The sequence below is a fragment of the Electrona antarctica genome (genome assembly GCF_951216825.1).
Source record: "Electrona antarctica genome assembly, chromosome: 23".
Taxonomy (NCBI): domain Eukaryota; kingdom Metazoa; phylum Chordata; class Actinopteri; order Myctophiformes; family Myctophidae; genus Electrona; species Electrona antarctica.
In genome coordinates, this window is record NC_136804.1 from 17437789 (window position 1) to 17458551 (window position 20763).

Sequence of the window (20763 nt, forward strand, 5' to 3'; positions counted from 1 at the left end):
TGTGTGTGTGTGTGTGTGTGTGTGTGTGTGTGTGTGTGTGTGTGTGTGTGTGTGTGTGTGTGTGTGTGTGTGTGTGTGTGTCTACAAATTAGCAAAGAAAACACCCTTCTTTCTTATTTGATTCATCAAAGAAAATAATTGATAGAGTAATTCCCTATACAGTAAGGGAATAATGTATAATTGCAGAGCCAGAGCCAGACAGACTCTGTAAGCTTCTCAAATGGTTCCTATTTACTGTCAGTGAGTCAGACACCACAAGTCTGGAGCGTAGGAAGTCATTCCTTCATCTTCTTCTCTTTCTGCCAGCCACTGTCACCCCTTATCTGTTACCGCTCCATGACTGCACCTATACTGTACAGTAGGCTTACTAATTGGTAAAAGATTGAGGCTAGGGGTTAGGATTAGGCATTCAGAGGTTAGGTTTGGTTCTTTGGATTATGCCTGATTTTAATTTACTTGCGTGCTGGTGTCTCACACCAACGATTAGAGATGTAAAAACGATATTTCCGGTGTAAAAAAAATGGAATTCATAAAATCGGCGTCCTAAAATGTTGTTGTCCACACGAGTTTAGGTGCTGTCTACATGAGGACGTATTCTGCGTTACCCGCACAAGTATTTAGCCGATCTGCCCGTTCTGCCACACAGAGTTTTAGGGGACTTAACCGGTTTCACTATGGAAGCATTAGATGTATAATATTTTCTCTGACTCAACAAAGCCATTGATTCACCTTCAACTATACCGTCGATCTCTGCTGCATGTCGAGACATCTCCACTGTCACGTCATCTCCATTGTCTTTCATGTCATGTTTGTGAAATGCATATTTTACAATATAGGCTACATCAACATACATGTCTATTCTAATATCACCTACACTACTACAGCTTTCTCCCATATCCGGAGTGCTACCACTCTCGTCTGGACTACATGCATAATTAACATAACCGCAATGTGGACGCTCGAATCTTTAATGCCGGGTACACACTTGTGCGGTTAACAGCCCGAGCCGTTCTTGTGTGGAAAGGGTCTGTGTGTGTGTGTGTGTGTGTTGACTGTTGTGTCTGGCCAGTGTCCCAGATTTGTGTGTGAAGGTTGTGATATGCATGTTGGTTTGACTGGCTTCCATAAGTTCCATTCACTTCCCTCAACGCATGCGCACGCACGCACGCACGCACGCACGCACGCGCACACACAGACCGACACAGACTGAAGTTCTCTCATGGTGTGCCAGCTCTCTGTGTGTGTCCGTCTGTGCCATTATGTTCCCTTCACGAGCTTCACAATACACACTGTTATGATATGGAAGAGATGGAGAGAGAGAGATGGGCGAACGGATGAATGGAGAGAACAAAGAGAGAGAAAATGATAAAGCTATAGGGAGAAAGAAGAACACTAATTAGACTGAACTGAGAGGAAGAAGAAGGAAAGGAAAGGAGGACAGACTTGGAGAAAGAAAATGTGCTAGATACAGACGGAGAGAGAGAGAGAGATACTTAGAGTTGAGTTGATGAAGGTCTTTGATCTGTCTTTAATCCTTTGCCAAGTGGCATTGTGGTCGTGTGTGTGTGCGTGCGCATGCGAGGTAGATGAAGTTAGAGCACTTCTAGTGCCAGTGTGTGGGTGTGTTTGTGTGTATGTGTACACTATGTGTGTTAGTGTTTGTGTATGTAAATGTATGTAAATGATATATTAAAGCAATGGGCCCAAAGAGGTCTTGGCTGTCACTGACTTTAGAAAGAACCAAGAGGCCTTGTTGCCTAAAAACTCTCTTGGCTCACTGTGTGCGTGTGTGTGTTGCGTGTGTATGTTGCGTGCGCGCGTGCTCTATTGATGTGTATTGGTCTAACGAAGCAGGTTACAGATGAGTGCATGTTCATGTGTGGTTTAGTACTTTTTCTTTTCTTGTGTGCCAGTAGACTGTGGCGGTACTGTGTGTGTGTGTGTGTGTCTGTGTGTGTGTGTGTGTGTGTGTGTGTGTGTGTCTGTGTGTGTGTGTGTGTGTGTGCGTGCGTGTGTGTGCGTGCGTGTGCGCGCCTGCCTGCCTGCCAGTACACTGTGGGGTTCTCATTGCCGTGTGGAATGCATTGTAGTGCTCCAACTCACTGCTGCCTGGCTCACAATGCTAACAGCCTGGACCCACATGTAGCCTAGCTCTCTGTTCTGGAACCAACTACACTGTGCTAACTAGAGCTGGAACTAACTACAGTACACTGCTAACTAGAGATGGAACTAACTACAGTAAACTGCTAACTAGAGATGGAACTAACTACAGTAAACTGCTAACTAGAGCTGGAACTAACTACAGTACACTGCTAACTAGAGCTGGAACTAACTACAGTAAACTGCTAACTAGAGATGGAACTAACTACAGTAAACTGCTAACTAGAGATGGAACTAACTACAGTAAACTGCTAACTAGAGATGGAACTAACTACAGTAAACTGCTAACTAGAGCTGGAACTAACTACAGTAAACTGCTAACTAGAGATGGAACTAACTACAGTACACTGCTAACTAGAGATGGAACTAACTACAGTAAACTGCTAACTAGAGATGGAACTAACTACAGTACACTGCTAACTAGAGCTGGAACTAACTACAGTACACTGCTAACTAGAGATGGAACTAACTACAGTACACTGCTAACTAGAGATGGAACTAACTACAGTAAACTGCTAACTAGAGATGGAACTAACTACAGTACACTGCTAACTAGAGATGGAACTAACTACAGTACACTGCTAACTAGAGATGGAACTAACTACAGTACACTGCTAACTAGAGATGGAACTAACTACAGTACACTGCTAACTAGAGCTGGAACTAACTACAGTACACTGCTAACTAGAGATGGAACTAACTACAGTACACTGCTAACTAGAGATGGAACTAACTACAGTACACTGCTAACTAGAGCTGGAACTAACTACAGTACACTGCTAACTAGAGATGGAACTAACTACAGTACACTGCTAACTAGAGCTGGAACTAACTACAGTAAACTGCTAACTAGAGATGGAACTAACTACAGTACACTGCTAACTAGAGATGGAACTAACTACAGTACACTGCTAACTAGAGATGGAACTAACTACAGTACACTGCTAACTAGAGATGGAACTAACTACAGTACACTGCTAACTAGAGATGGAACTAACTACAGTACACTGCTAACTAGAGCTGGAACTAACTACAGTACACTGCTAACTAGAGCTGGAACTAACTACAGTACACTGCTAAATAGAGCTGGAACTAACTACAGTAAACTGCTAACTAGAGCTGGAACTAACTACAGTACACTGCTAACTAGAGCTGGAACTAACTACAGTAAACTGCTAACTAGAGCTGGAACTAACTACAGTAAACTGCTAACTAGAGCTGGAACTAACTACAGTACACTGCTAACTAGAGATGGAACTAACTACAGTACACTGCTAACTAGAGCTGGAACTAACTACAGTACACTGCTAACTAGAGATGGAACTAACTACAGTACACTGCTAAATAGAGCTGGAACTAACTACAGTACACTGCTAACTAGAGATGGAACTAACTACAGTACACTGCTAACTAGAGCTGGAACTAACTACAGTACACTGCTAAATAGAGCTGGAACTAACTACAGTAAACTGCTAACTAGAGATGGAACTAACTACAGTACACTGCTAACTAGAGCTGGAACTAACTACAGTAAACTGCTAACTAGAGATGGAACTAACTACAGTACACTGCTAACTAGAGCTGGAACTAACTACAGTAAACTGCTAACTAGAGATGGAACTAACTACAGTACACTGCTAACTAGAGCTGGAACTAACTACAGTACACTGCTAACTAGAGATGGAACTAACTACAGTAAACTGCTAAATAGAGCTGGAACTAACTACAGTAAACTGCTAACTAGAGCTGGAACTAACTACAGTACACTGCTAAATAGAGCTGGAACTAACTACAGTAAACTGCTAACTAGAGATGGAACTAACTACAGTACACTGCTAACTAGAGCTGGAACTAACTACAGTAAACTGCTAACTAGAGATGGAACTAACTACAGTACACTGCTAACTAGAGCTGGAACTAACTACAGTAAACTGCTAACTAGAGCTGGAACTAACTACAGTAAACTGCTAACTAGAGATGGAACTAACTACAGTACACTGCTAACTAGAGATGGAACTAACTACAGTACACTGCTAACTAGAGCTGGAACTAACTACAGTACACTGCTAAATAGAGCTGGAACTAACTACAGTAAACTGCTAACTAGAGCTGGAACTAACTACAGTAAACTGCTAAATAGAGCTGGAACTAACTACAGTAAACTGCTAACTAGAGCTGGAACTAACTACAGTACACTGCTAACTAGAGATGGAACTAACTACAGTACACTGCTAACTAGAGATGGAACTAACTACAGTAAACTGCTAACTAGAGCTGGAACTAACTACAGTAAACTGCTAACTAGAGCTGGAACTAACTACAGTACACTGCTAACTAGAGCTGGAACTAACTACAGTAAACTGCTAAATAGAGCTGGAACTAACTACAGTAAACTGCTAACTAGAGCTGGAACTAACTACAGTAAACTGCTAAATAGAGCTGGAACTAACTACAGTACACTGCTAACTTCAGTACACTGGTGCTTACTATATGGTGCAATGCTATATTTGCGTGATGCTGTTGTACAACAACGTTTAGAATAGCATTTAACAATTTCCGTGCCATATGCGTAAAGACGAGCTTACCTTTACTCTGTCCAGCATGCCATAGCCATAAAGGCGAGTTTTGTTTAATCCACGTTAATCGGCGATTGATTCGCATCGAATTTAGCATGTTGTAGCATTTTTTGCTCGCGCCAGGCTGCGATCACGTAAAAACAGCCAAAAATGCTGTGCGCACAACCGTGCACGTGCACAAGCCGTCTTTATATGCATTATGGCTCATAATCTGCCAAAAATGCGATATTCAGCGCTTGATTAGAGCTTAGATTGACTTAGTTATGATAAAAAAAACGATTGCTCGGATAGACAGGCCCAATTCCACTACTGTGCCGACTTTCACTTCCGGTTCAAACTCATGTAAACATCCGCTTTGTATTACAAATATGGCTGGCACGGGAAACGACCCCATCTGCTGGCCATCTGGTGGGATGGCAGCTATCCTGTGGTCTATCTATCACAGCCATTGATTTATTTGATTGTTAAAATCTAAAAATTATAGTGTAAGGTGGCCTTCATAAGCTCATAGAAGAAAGATTGTGCCACAACTTCACACCTGCAGCATTGGAGCACAAAGCACGCACGGAGTCATTGCTGTCAGTCAATCACTCTTACTCTACGGGGGGTTTAGGGTTGAAGTTCTGCTGTCAACGCCACTCCAAAGGCTGACTGCCACTGTGCTCCCTGCCCAGTCCCCACACATTCTGACTGCCACTGTGCTCCCTGCCCAGTCCCCAGACATTCTCACTGCCACTGTGCTCCCTGCCCAGTCCCCAGACATTCTCACTGCCACTGTGCTCCCTGCCCAGTCCCCACACATTCTGGGCTTTGACTTTGACCCGCTGTTGCTTTTGTTTCAAGCAGACCTTCTTATTTAACCATTATCCCTCTTCTCTTCTCTCTCTACCGGAGTTTTTTCTTCCAGTTTGAGAGAAAGACACTTGACTGGCTAGCAACAGTGTATAAAGTCCACGTTGTGCTCCTTCTTGATTAGGGCTGTCATGTTACCATGTTTAGGACATTTTGCATGATGATTAATTGTCACACAAATATTTGCAATTAACAATTCAATTGTTTTGTTTTTCATCAAACACTAAGACACTGTAACGAATACAAATTCTGAATGAAAAAATAAATTTCCGTTTGCCTTTTAGGCTTTGAAGTTGCACTGGGCCAAATAACAGAAATTTGTCAGAAATACTGACATTTAAGTACTTGTAGTTAAAAAAAACCCCATTAATACTGGAAATAGCAGATCTAGAAGTTCACAACGCATCGCAATGCGATTGGTTGAGTCGATTATATGAAATAATTGCGACAGGCCTATTCTTGATGAGGGACACTATGGTGCAAGTGGTTCAATGTCACATGTGTGGGGTGTATAGAGAGCTGGTGATTTGCTGCCTGTCCATAACACTGCAGTATGGAGGAAGTCAACATGCTCAGCTATAGGCCTATATATAATGTTTTATAAACCTGCTCACTACTTCACTAATGGCTTTAACGGCTAGCTTCAATCATCTACTTTATCTGTTTCTCTCATTCTCATTCTCTCTTTATTTGTCTTTCTTTCTCTCTCTCTCTCTGTACTTCTCTCTCCCTCTGTTCTGCTTCACAGCTACAAGTGAAGGTTTAATGTATTCTGCATATGGTAGGAAGGCCACAGGGTCTAAACTGGCTCATTGTTAAAATGACAAATGTGTACGAGCACGCGCGCACACACACACACACATAGACACTTTCCCCCTTTTATTTCTGTCTCTTGGCAAACTACCCTACCAGCGTGTGCGTGCGTGCGTGCGTGCGTGCGTGCGTGCGTGGCTGCGTGGCTGCGTGGCTGCGTGTGTGTCCACAGTCATGGTCTAGAAAATTGAGGTTCAGGAACACGGCTGATCACATCTGGTTCCCATCCACAGAGAGAGAGAGATGGAGAGAGAGACATACAGAGAGTGAGACAGGAGGTAGAGAGAGAGAGACATACAGAGAGTGAGACAGGAGGTAGAGAGAGAGAGAGACATACAGAGAGTGAGACAGGAGGTAGAGAGAGAGAGAGACATACAGAGAGTGAGACAGGAGGTAGAGAGAGAGAGACATACAGAGAGTGAGACAGGAGGTAGAGAGAGAGAGACATACAGAGAGTGAGACAGGAGGTAGAGAGAGAGAGACATACAGAGAGTGAGACAGGAGGTAGAGAGAGAGAGAGACATACAGAGAGTGAGACAGGAGGTAGAGAGAGAGAGACATACAGAGAGTGAGACAGGAGGTAGAGAGAGAGAGAGAGAGAGAGTGGGGAAAGACAGAGGGATTATCTGTTGAGCTCTACACAGTACAATAATGAACCTTAATTCAATTAACGCTTATTCTGAGAGTGCACGCACGCATCTGGCTGGAAGCTTTTTGCAAGATAAGCGTGCAACTTTTGATTCAGTAGTGTGTGAGTTTTGTGTGATATGTCTCATCACCGTGTGTGCACGTGCGTGGATCATTTTGTGTGTGTGTGCGCGTGCATGTGCGTGTGTGTGTGTGCGTGCACGCTTTGTGTGAGAGAGTGAGTGTGTCTCTCTTTCATGGTTGTATTTGTTTGTGCGTGTATGTCTACCTGTGTGTTTGTGTGCACGTACGTGGCACAGGTGTGTATATTACAGTGCACACAGCTCATTCCCCTGCGTGACGTCCTGTTTAATTAAATGTGACTGCTCTGTTCAAACTCCTGAGAGCTCCCACAGGGCTGTGTGTGTGTGTGTGTGTGTGTGTGTGTGTGTGTGTGTGTGTGTGTGTCTTTGTAGATTAAAACAAGCGCACCTCTCAGGGGACGAGCGCCCAATCATCAATCAACTCACTGCCTCGCTAATCAATAAAACCCCTCCTTTAGTCCTGCCTTTCATAGTGTGTAGTGTAGTGTAGTGTAGTGTGTGTTTGTACTGTGCTACTATACTTGTGAGGGCCAAATACTGTATGTCCCCACCAGTATCGTGTGTGTGTGTGTGTGTGTGTGTGTGTGTGTGTGTGTGTGTGTGTGTGTGTGTGTGTGTGTGTGTGTGTGTGTGTGTGTGTGTGTGTGTGTGTGTGTGTGTGTGTGTGTGTGTGTGTGTGTGTGTGTGTGTGTGTGTGTGTGTGTGTGTGTGTGTGTGTGTGTGTGTGTGTGCGTGTGTGTGTGTGCGCATGTGTGCATGCGCGCGCACATGCTCCGCTCCACAGTTACCAGTGGTGGAAAAAGTTCCCACATATTTTACTTCAATAAAAGTATCACTACTGCAATGATCTGTAGAAGTACTCAATTACAAGTAAAAGTCTGGAATTCAAAATGTACTTGAGTAAAAGTACAAAAGTGTTGGCATCAAAAAGTACGAAAAGTAGAAGGTAGGCTACTCATTGTGCAGAATGTATAATTTCAAATTTTCAAAAGCATAAAAGTTATTTGAAAATGTCAAATACCTCAAAATTGTATTTAACCACTTTGTCAATATTTTGCATATTGTGCGCATATGCTTGCTAAATGCATGCCATGAACCGTAGCATCGCTATTCTCTGCATGTCATAGTAAGTGAACATACGGCAAAAGTAGGTGAACATTCAGCTAACATTCTGCAAAAATGTTTGTGTCATGTCATGCACCCTTGTCTCACGAGTGAGTGTATTGGTACTGTGTGTGTGTGTGTGTGCGTGCGTGCGTGCGTGCGTGCGTGCGTGCGTGCGTGCGTGCGTGCGTGCGTGCGTGCGTGCGTGCGTGTGCGGCAAATGGCTCTTGGGTTTCCAGTAGATGGTGAATTCTGCTCTTCGATTTATCTGTGTGTTTATTTCCGCATAATGGTATTAATGTATTCTTCAGAAGCATCTGGGAGGATTTAATGAGAGAAAACAATTATTCTGTCAAGATGTGTGTGTGTGTGCGTCTCAGGACACAATACCCCCTGTCAACCAGTAGCAGACCTGCCGACCTCAGTGATGAATAGGTTTTCAATGTAATGAGTCCCGGGATGCAGGGATGGTCTTTTAGATGAGTCCCAGGACATTTTATGAGTCCCACTTCAACGACGTTAGGAGTCATATTTTGCCATTTTTACAAATTGCAGCATTTAACACCCCAATCGCCCAGGACGAAGTTCACCGTCCTTTCAATTAGTAACACCCAGTGCCCAGGACGAAGTTTTATCAAAAAGACGGAGGTTATTGATATCAAAACCGATCGCATCGCTCCACAGCCTGGGAGCGCCTGTTGCGCAACATTCGATGTTGCGTAACAGTGGGACGTCATCGAAAATGTTCCCCCCCTTTTTGCCGACGAGACCGAAAATCTTAAAACGTTAATATCTCTTGATCTAAATCATCCCGTCCAATTCTAAGAAAAGATCATGTCTTAGACGGCCCACTGCGGTCCTGTCGCTATTCGCGGTAGATTTACCTCCCGTTGTTGTCGATCGGCTCTAGAGTGTTTTGGCTACATTTAGCTGCTATAGCCACATCCGGGATAACATCCGGTCCGTCGGTAAAAGAATAAAACTCATTCAACAACATTCAATCATACAAAGCTGCTTTATTGTAATTGCACTATTATTTCAACTTCACCACAGTCCACCAACAGCCACCACAACAATATAATTATTGTAATTTGTACTGTATATTTGTGTCTTAATGTTCAGATTAATTTAATATAAAGGACACCAGTTACAAATCCTCTTCAGAGCTTGTATTGAACTGTACGTTTCTGTGCTTTCTGCAAACTGTTTATAAAGTAATCAATCATTTAAAGCATGCAGATATATGCACCTAAAGGCTGGGCTCTCAACAGTCACGTAATGAATTTAGAGCCAATTTAAAAGCAGTTGAGTTGCATTTTAACTTGTAACTAAGTGCAGACAAATTGACTTTGTTTGATTTATGGCTGAATATAGTTGACGTTATTAATAAAATATCAGACAGATGTCGAGTCATTGGCATTCTGTTTATGAACACCATAAACAGCAGAACTTACAATAAACCTAATAAAAAGCTCTGGATTACTTAGTAGTTTGTCTATTTTCTAATGTTACTAGCCTGGGGAAAGTGAACCAGCTGCAGACTCGGCACGTCTTCATCCTCCTCCCCTGCCGGCCGTGGTAGACCTGCGGGCACGGCTTTAAACTTGCATGTTTACTTACTTACTGCCGGCTGGCATGTAGGGCAGCAACAAAGGATCTCCACTTCAGTCTGTCCTGGGCCGGCGTAGGACAGTGGAGGGAGAGTTGAAGACCCTGCATCACACCTGGGGATCTATTAAACTGGCATGTGCCTATGGATTAAACTTTATTGAGTTTTGAGATGTTTCCTTGTTGTGGACGTGCAAGTTCAAACCACCTTTGCAGAAAACTATGGCATCACATGTATTGCACTTTATCTGCCTTTGCAATGCATATTATTGCTCCAGGCAGATTATCCATGCGACGCAGTGATATTAGTATATGACTATCGCTACGCTAGGCTGTCTCGCTGACTCGCTCGCTCCGGTCACAGTCACAGAGCCATTGTGGACATTCACAGCATTCTTCCAGAACAGTGGGACCGTGGAACCGGCTCCGGATCCGTGATCTCGGAACCGGGTCTGAAACAGACCCGGTTCCGAATCAAGTTGGGCCCAAATACATGGACCTCTATGGAGCTATGGGTTTTTTTGGGCCCAACGCCACAACAGGCCATTATATGAACTTTCACGAAGTCAGGATTTCCTACTGGCTTCAGACACTATTGGCTTCACTGCCCCCCTGTTACCAGGCAGCTTTAAGTGTTTTTTTTAAAAAGCAGTACTTGTACATATGAAGGAGTGCGCCTGTACCGCGAGATACTGGCACCATGGTGTGCGATGCGCTCATACTGTACTTTAGGCAGCAGGCCAAAGCCCAAGCAGAGCTGATATCTCACTGTATAACACGACCTTGAGTCTATTATTACATTGATACTGTCCCATGTTTTAATTATTCATATTATGCTGCTGAAGCAGAAAATAACACCATGTTTGTAACACCTGCGGATGGTGGTCATTGCTAAACAGGCTGCTTGATCTTTGGAGTGCAGTTATCAGGACATAATTGCACTCATTACAAATGGCCCTCAGCAGTGTCGACTTAGACGGCAAATCTTGATTTAGTCTTTTGAATACAATTTTATTTAGTTATACTCATATTGTTGTCATCCGAAATGTTTTTGGGTTAGTCTAGTTTTAGTTTTGATGTATTTTGGCGGGCCTTGGCATCTTAATGACTGATTTTACACTTTGTTGCATGCTGAAAATAGCTGATTTACAAGCTTGTAGATCTGCTATTTTCAGAGCGCAACACCCGAGCGCAACCAAATATAAAATGAGTTATCTTTTAGTTCTACTGGGTCTGTTCTCCACTATAGTCCCTCCCTAACATTTGAGTCTAGTTTTTATTTGTTGACAAAATTGTCAATATATTTAGTCTTAGTTTTAGACATCGTAGATTCTTTTTTATTTAGTTTTCATTTGGTTTTCGTCTGTGAAAAAAGGTAGTGAACGAACGTCTTTCGTCCTAGTTTTAGTCGACGACATCAACAGTGGCCCTCAGCCACTGACAACGTGACAGCGGAAATAACTGTGGTATCACTTTGTTCTGTTTTGTCTCTCAGCTCTTCCTGTTTACTTTAGCTCTCCTCTTCTCTCATCAGTTTGTCCTGCGATTGCTTCCGTCATCCGTTTATATTATCATTAATGCCCAATCATGTTCATCTTCTCTTCTCAAAACAAAATAAACGTTTTATATAAACATAAAAAACATAATATCCCATTCAGGATGGGAACCCCTTTTGGTGTTTTAAGCATTATGTTATACTTTAGCTATTGAAAAATAGCAGATCTACAAGCGACTGACATAGAAACATTTATATAAACATATAATGTTTTTTATAAAAAACATATTAAATAATTAAATTGTTGTAATCTGTGTTTCTCCGATTGTTCAGGTGAGGACAGACCAGTGAAGCAGTGAATGTCATCAGAAGCCAGGCCTAAACACTGAACAGTAAGTCTCGTCTCGTCTCTTCTCTTCTCTTCTCGTCTCGTCTCGTCTCTTCTCTTCTCTTCTCTTCTCTTCTCTTCTCTTCTCCTCACCCATGAGGAATAAATCTAATTAGCTGCTCTATGGTATTCTGTAGAGAATTGTTGTACATTTCCATTAAGGGGCGTTTATGCAAAGTAAATGTTGCGGTGAAACGCTCTGTCTCTTTCCCACACAGACACACACACGTGCACACACACACACACACACACACACACACACACACACACACACACACACACACACACACACACACACACACACACACACACAAGACACACACACACACACAGACAAGGACACACCCACATGTGTTTTGGGCGGCTAACGGCTTTCACTGCCATTGACTCATAACTGGACGGTGATTGGCTGGAGTTGAGGAGGTAGACAGACATAATCGTCTGGGCAAACAACGAAAGGGGTGTGTGTGTGTGTGTGCGTGCGCGCTTCCATGCATCTGGAACCCACCTGTTGCATGGACACACCTGCGCTCACCCACCCCTCCTAACCCTTCTGTTTGTCCGTCGCACAATAAACTGTAAACCACAAGTCTGGGAACTGAACTGACGTGGATGCATTTATTACACAAACAACGTTCTGTATGAGAGCACACACACGTTTGAGAAAAGTCGACTTCCTTTCTCTCCATCTCCCTGTGTTTGTTCGTGTACGCCCTTCATGTACTGCAGAACCTTTGTTTTGAATCAAGTTAGTTTCAAATGGAATGTGAAAATTGTGAATTCGCTTCCACGGAACAGAGCTTCTAAATCTATACGGCACAGCGAAGGTTCAAACCAAATCTCAAGACAAATAAGCCTACATAATATCTCATCATATTTTATATTATAAGTTACCAATAATGTTCATATTGATATTATACTATTATTATTTCATTGTATTCACAGATACCCCCATACCCCCCCCAACACACACACACACACACACACACACACACACACACACACACACACACACACACACACACACACACACACACACACACACACACACACACACACACACACACACACACACACACACACCAACTCTACAGGGAGAGAGAGAATGATCCAAAGATATTTTCCGTTGCTTATATGCCAGCTTATTATCTTATTATCTGTAAACTACTCACACCATGGGATATTACAGTACTGTATGTGTGTGTGCAGTGTGCACATACTGTAGTGAACATTATCAATTTACATTTACAATCGAGTCGTGTAGCAGAAGCTCTTATCCAGATTGACTTGACTTGGACGCGATATCTAACGCGATCACAGTCCAATCCACTTTATTTTATAAAGCACATTTACAACAGTGCAACAACGGTGCTGAACCAAAGTGCTGTAATCTCAGTACACAGACACACATTACACTTCACACTCCACGACTGATCAGTGAACAAGGAAAGACTGCTCTCATCTTTTATGCCCCAGATGAATGGAATAAACTCCAGGACTCACTGAAACTGGACAAACTGGTCTCTATAGAGACATTTAAATGGCACTACTGGGCCTACCTTGTGTAGCCCTTGTGTATTTGCATTATATATATCTTTTTTATATTGCTCGCTATATTGCATCTTATTTAAAATTGTGGTGTTTGTTGTTTTTTGTACGTTGTGATCATGACTGTACTCAGGGCGTCCTTGCAAAAGAGAGCACGCTCTCTCAATGGTCTTCCCTGATTTAACAAAGGTCAATACAAAATAATATACTTAATTGTTTTAGCTCATGCTCATTTGATTTAGCTATTTTGTCTCATCTGTTTAAGGAAATAGGTAGCTGATATATTGCACTTTTACCTTAGCGCTAGGTATACTCTTGGTTGCTTGTTTTTGCAGAAAATGCACTAAAGACTTCTGGTGATTAGTAGTTTTTGTTCCCTACCTATGTTGAATACACTTATTGTAAGTCGCTTTGGATAAAAGCGTCTGCTAAATGACTGTAATGTAATGTAATGTAATTATAGTAATCAAGGTAAACGCATACATTCATTAATGCAGTGACAGTGTGGTGCCTCAGTAAACTATAGGATCACAGGCGAGCACAGTGTGGTGCCTCAGTAAACTATAGGATCACAGGCGAGCACAGTGTGGTGCCTCAGTAAACTATAGGATCACAGGTGAGCACAGTGTGGTGCCTCAGTAAACTATAGGATCACAGGCGAGCACAGTGTGGTGCCTCAGTAAACTATAGGATCACAGGCGAGCCCAGTGTGGTGCCTCAGTAAACTATAGGATCACAGGCGAGCACAGTGTGGTGCCTCAGTAAACTATAGGATCACAGGCGAGCCCAGTGTGGTGCCTCAGTAAACTATAGGATCACAGGCGAGCACAGTGTGGTGCCTCAGTAAACTATAGGATCACAGGTGAGCACAGTGTGGTGCCTCAGTAAACTATAGGATCACAGGCGAGCACAGTGTGGTACCTCAGTAAACTATAGGATCACAGCAAGCGAGCACAGTGTGGTGCCTCAGTAAACTATAGGATCACAGGCGAGCCAGGAACCTATAGCATCAGTCTAAACGTGATGCTGTCAAAGTAAAAATCTATCCACTGAATTTATAGGATACAAGGAAATAAATTAACCTACAGTAGTTACAGTAGTACAGTTTAACCCATTTAGACCTGAGGACGATTCTACAAATGTCTTCTAATCCTGACAGTTTTCTGAAAAACCTATGTTTCTATGTCAGTGGTTCTCAACCTTTTTCATTTGTATTATTTGTATTTGGCCGTGGACCCCCATCTGAAAATATGTTGTTCCAGGGACCTCCTCCCAGAAGCAAAGATTTGAGTTAAAAACGTTCGCTCTGAAAGAAATATATATTCAAAGATTTGCGCCACATTTTCACGATTTCTCAAAAATAGCAGATCTACAAGCTCGTAGCGCGGCACTCGGTGCTGCGCTATGAGCTTGTAGATCTATCTAAGTATAACATAATGCTTAAAACACCGGGTTCCCGCCCAAAATGGGTGATGATGATGCATATCTATATTTTAACATGAGAAAGTTATCAGTTGAAGTTGGTAGCCCGAACGTTCAAAACGATGAACTGAGGAGGTAAGGTGGTCATAGTTTTACTAAAGTATTACTATACTTGTGAGGACATCAACATTAGGACACCATTTATTTATTTATTTTAATTCAGCATTTATAATCCCAACCCTTTACTTTACTTTATTATGGATCCCCCATTAGCACTTGCAAAAGCATGGCTATTCTTCCTGGGGCCCTAAAGCCGAAAGTATCACTGGCAACTTATAAATCAGGCATATAATCCAACTCCAAGAGGTTGGTGGTTAAATTCAATTGGTGTAGTACGTTGTCGTCCATCGCTTTGGTGGTGATTTCAGATTCCACAGCAGCACACTTGTGTTTGAGAACAGTGTTGTCAGTTCTTCTCAGACATTATTTCATGTGCATTCTGCAATATACCCCCCCCCCCACCCCCCCATACCTCCGTTAATTCCAGACTCACAAATGCCTCAAAAGTGACAGCAGGCATCTTCCATAATAGCTGGTGCATGGTGGGTATAGTATAGTACACTTCGAATGACTCCCAATTTGCTGTATAGCTGTACTTCATTGCAAAGCCTCTCCGCTTTTTACAATGGTTTTATTGTTGAATGGTTATTGTGTGGGTGTGTCTGTGAGCCAGGATACGTGGAGCATATCGTCCCTGTCGGGTGGAATCCTTGTATGTCCAAAAAAGCGTCACTTTTCGGGGAACGTTTGTGTTGCAGTGGACGCAGTGTAGTTATTATTTAACAAGCTGCTGTTCATACTTCTCACTGCTTACATATTCATAAAACCAGACTGTTTCAACCTTTTGCCTCCCTTTTCCGGGCATGTCATTATTGGTGAAGAATTTCAATGGCGGAATATGGAGATACAAGGTCTCTACCCAACGGCGAGCTAATGCTTGTCTGCAAGCAGGCGTTGCTGTATCTACTGATGTATGGTTTATGGCTGTATTTACCGTCGTGCACTTTCTTGCTCTTTGCTGTGAAAACAGCCTGAATTTACCCCCCCTGGGAGGTTAATAAGGAGGGGATAATGCCGCTGTCGAGCGGAAACCTCGTATATCCAGAACTCGTACTTTTCAGGAAATGTTTCTTTTTTTTAAATGTTTTATCCCACAATTTTGTAACCCATTTTTTCACCCAGTGTCAATTATCTAATGTAATCCTGCGCGCTACACACCAACCTGGGGAGGCAGCGGACTGACCTCATGCTTCCTTCTATGCATGAGGAGTCGTTTCTGTAAAAAAAACTATTTATCATACGCCGATTTAATAGCCAGATTGATACGGTCGTGAGTCACCGCAGTGGGGGCAGCAATGTTTGTTGTCTGACGATGTCGAGTGACGGGGCTGATGGCCAATCAGCTGCTGCGTTCGGATTTTCGAACGACACTGACGCCGCCGTAGGAAGAGTCACCAGACCTGAATCGCCAGAACATATTTTCTTAATGGGCGTGGCTAGCGATTCTGGGCTGGAGCCAGGCTCTCATAGCACGGCACCGAGTTCAGCGTTTTTAAGTCAAATCTTTGCTTCTGTGGATATGGATACGTGAGGTTTCTGCCCGACACCAACGAGATGCTATCCTGTGTGTGTGTTCAGCCTGCCCAGATAGCTGCTAAATCCTCCACTGGGAAACGTTTGACTGAAATGTTCAGTCTGTTTCCACACAGCCAAAGCCTCCGTGAAGTCTGTCTGAGTCCACCTCATCCCTGGCTGGCTTTACAGCACAGACAGGCAGACAGGCAGACAGGCAGGCAGGCAGGCAGACAGACAGACAGACAGACAGACAGATCCCTTTTGATCAAAGTGTAAAGTAACTTCAGTACATTTACTCAAGTACTGTACAATTTCATTGCTTTTACTACATCACTACATCTCAGAGGCAAACATTGAGAGAGAGAGAGAGAGAGAGAGAGAGAGAATCCTGTCCTTATCTGACTGTGACAGGTCGGCCCACAGCTTTTCAAAGTGGTGGCCGCCAGCATCCGCCATGCAGGGTGGCCGAGTTGAAAGGAAAATGAAGACAAACTTAATAATGATATGTAGCTTGAGGAGTAAGTTCAGTCAGATATACTTGAGGGGCTCATTCAGTGTTATGCAAGGCTCACATGTCATACGCTGATGTGGCAGCTGACCAATTGGGTGGGGCATTTAAGCTCACCTAGACTGCATGCTTTCTTCCTGCCTTCCTTCTGCATAATGGTTCCTGGTTATGTGATGTTTGCTCCCACCGCCACCCCAGCTGTTATTTCTTTTCCCCATGGGGGGTTGTTATTGTATATATATCTCCCTGCTCTTAATGTTTAATGATGGTGTTTAATTGTGCCGAGCAGGGAGAAAATGTAGCAGAGCCGAACGCCAAGATTATATTGTATTCTCATCCTATAATAAACATTGGTTAAATCTATTCGTGAGTCATCTGACTGAACTGTATAAAACATCAATCACTCGATTGCTGTGCCGCAGATGGAAACAGGTGATCCGCTTTGGCGACCCCTGACGGGAATTGGCCAAAAGAAGTAGAATACTTTGACAGTTTAACCACTTTCAAAGTTGTGTCGGTTATATCGCCTATTTTCAGTTTGATTTATTTCTGTGGAGAGGTGCAGATCAGGAGGGGAGGGAGGAGTGAAGAGAGGGAGGAAATAAAGGAGTAATGGAGAGGAGGAGAAGGAACTCCAGGGAGGGGAGGGAGGAGTGAAGAGAGGGAGGAAATAAAGGAGTAATGGAGAGGAGGAGAAGGAACTCCAGGGAGGGGAGGGAGGAGTGAAGAGAGGGAGGAAATAAAGGAGTAATGGAGAGGAGGAGAAGGAACTCCAGGGAGGGGAGGGAGGAGTGAAGAGAGGGAGGAAATAAAGGAGTAATGGAGAGGAGGAGAAGGAACTCCAGGGAGTCTTGTTCTCCTTTTCACCAGCGCTCCAGTTCGCTTTTCTTTTTTACTCCTTTTCTTTTCTTTCCGCTTTCTTTTGTCTCTTTCTCTTGTGCCCAGCGCACACGCGTGCGTGCACACACACACACACACACACACACACACACACACACACACACACACACACACACACACACACACACACACACACACACACACACACACACACACTACTATTCTTGTGAGGACACCAACATCTTAGAATGCCAGTTTTATGAATGCCAATGATATTTTTTTTAACCCCTAACCCCAAAAGCTGAAAATAGCCAATCTACAAGTTCACAGCATGTCACACTGTGTGACATGTTTTGAATTATTATTTCAAAACATTTTCAAAAAACATTCTCAACATTTTCATGAAATAAAAACAATTTTTTTGTAATTCTTTACAGTAATTTTATGAAAAAATTATATAAAAGTCAAAGAAATCCCATAAATTAGAAAACAAATGTTTAAGAAGTAGTGAAAATTGTCGCAAAAGTGAGCTTATATATCTGCTATTTTCCGTAGTTTGGGTCCTGGGCAAACATCTTTTGTTTGGGAACCACTCCTCTAAATCTCTAACCCTAAAACCACCCTGAATCTTTTCCTATTCGTGTAAACCGAACTCCCCAAATCATTTGAACCATAAAACAACGAATTCTCTTGTGAGGGCCAGAACAACGTCTAGTTCTTAAATTCTGCTGTCCTTATGGAGACAATTTGGTCCTCGCAAGTATAGAAAGTAGAAACATAAGCGTGCACGCACACACACGCACACACACGCACACACACGCACACACACACACACACACTCACACACACACACACACACACACACAGTGTGTCATTAGGGCAGTGAAGTGTGCTGTTGGACTCTTAAGCGCTCTATTCAAACCGGAGAACACTCACACGCACAACAACGCTGAGAATTACGACACCGCGCGCACGCACACGCGCACACACGCACACACAAGATGCATGCTGATATTCACACACAAAACGCCATTCTACACATATACATAGACTTTTCATACCCAAAACCCTCTCCCTCCCCCTCACTCTCTCTCGTATGGATTATGATTCATTCTTCTACACATCACATTGTATTAGTATTGGATGGATGGGGGGGGGGGGGGGGGGGGGGTGACGTCTCTTCTTCTTAAACCTTGATGATAGCCGCGCAGATTACACCAACACACACACGCGTGCGCGCGCACACGCACACACAGCATGACTGACAGCCTATTCGAGTGGAGCTGAGGGAATTACACTGGAAAGGAATAGATTGGAGGGGGGGGGGGGGGGGGGGGGCGCATCATAATAAAAGTACAATAGAGAGGGATGGCGGCTGACGGCTGTTTAAGTGGAGCTGAGGCAGTTAGAGTGCAATATATAACAGAGGCTGTTTTCTACTGATAGGACTGGAGTCTAACCACTTAAACCCCTGGATGCCGTTGAGCCGAGCCCCTCAGGGCTCTGTGCTAGTGTCTTTTCTGTTTTGGCTGTACCTTAAATATCTGCAACACACATACTATAGGCACGTGCACGTGCTAATGAGTATTTTTAAGACCTGTGAAGGAAGTAAGGAGGAGGCCCAATTTCTTTCCAATATGGCTGCTGTGTGTCCATGGAGCCTATACGGTTCTTTTTGAAAGGGGAGGTGACATAACAAATTGACGTCATTCTGAACTTCACATTGTCCCGGAAACATGTCCCAACTCCTGACTCTCCGACCTGTAGTTCAGAAAGCCTATGCGATCCGCCCCGTGCCGTCTGAAGGAGTATGTATTGATGATTCAAAAACGGAACGCCTGTAGTCAGAGAGGAGAGGCCTGTTGGAGGAACCAAGCTGAAGTTTATAGATCCGATAATTTTTTGACGTTTTGTTGTTCTCACTGGAACAGTCATGGGTGAAATGTGGTGCTCGGCTGTAGCTCCCCTTCGCAGGGACGAGACCGTTAGATCTATAGGGATTCAGACTGGTGCTGACTTTCCGGTCACACGACAATGATGGGTTCACGGTTCACACCGAAGATCAAATACTAATTTATAGTTGGCGAGTAGTGAGAAAATGCATTGTGGGCCCTTTGCGTGTCCATTTTGGTTCAATTGATCCTTTGTCAAGTTCAGTGTTGGAAAAAGTACTAAAATGTTGTACTTACTGTAAGTAAAAGTAACAATTCTGCTAATGCAGAATAAATACTTGAGTAAAAGTATAAAGGTATTGGTATAAAAATGTACCTAAATGACCAAAAGTAGAAAGTACTCATTGTGCAGAATGTCCCATTTCACAATGTATAACATACATATAAAGTGTTCCCCCCCGTTAATCTTAAAACCCTTATACCTCGGATTCTTTTCCCAGATTGCGTTTATGTTCAAAGCACTTATGTAGTAAATCGCTTGCCAGCCAAGTCTATGGATTTTAATGTTTGTTTAGTGCACCAAATGACGACGTAAGACGTCACGTGGACTCTGTAATTGCAGTGGGTGCCCCTCATTTCCATGTAAATGTATTTATTGTCTTCATCTGCTGGACTCTCTCTCTGCAGACGCACACACACACACACACACACACACACACACACACACACACACACACACACACACACACACACACGCACACGCACACACACCGGCAGGCCTGATTGGATTGGTTGGGACTGGGTAAATATCATTTTTCATAACTAGGCCCTGTGATTGATTTCTGCCTCGGTCTCTCTGGGATGGATTAATATGCCTTGTCCATCATCTAATCCTGTTTGATTTAGTCGACCTGACGTGCCGGCTTGAATCTGTGCAGAGAATTGACGGATTAATGAGATTGTGTGTGCGTGTGTGTGTACATTTGAAAGACATAAATGCCAGCCTATAAAATGTCTTGATTAATGTTTTGCCATATTAGTTTTAATAACAAGAGAGAGAGAGAGAGAGAGAGAGAGAGAGGTGGTGCAGAGAAAGAAAGGCCGGCAAGTTTTTTTTGTCTGTCATGCTCTACTGACGCACGCACACACACTTGATGGACCTAGAGACTGTACACCTGCTTGTATCTCATG

The 20763-nt window shown here is 43.3% G+C and overlaps 1 protein-coding gene across 2 annotated transcripts in view; it reads left to right on the forward strand.

Moving 5' to 3' along the window:
- The window catches only part of plxnb2a.1 (plexin b2a, tandem duplicate 1), a 248294-nt gene that overhangs the window by 122794 nt on the left and 104737 nt on the right, over nt 1-20763 (forward strand). For both annotated transcript variants that reach the window (XM_079494226.1, XM_079494225.1), the window contains exon 4: nt 11673-11731. The gene's annotated coding sequence lies outside the window, so the exon portion shown is untranslated. The remainder of the gene's footprint in view (nt 1-11672; nt 11732-20763) is intronic.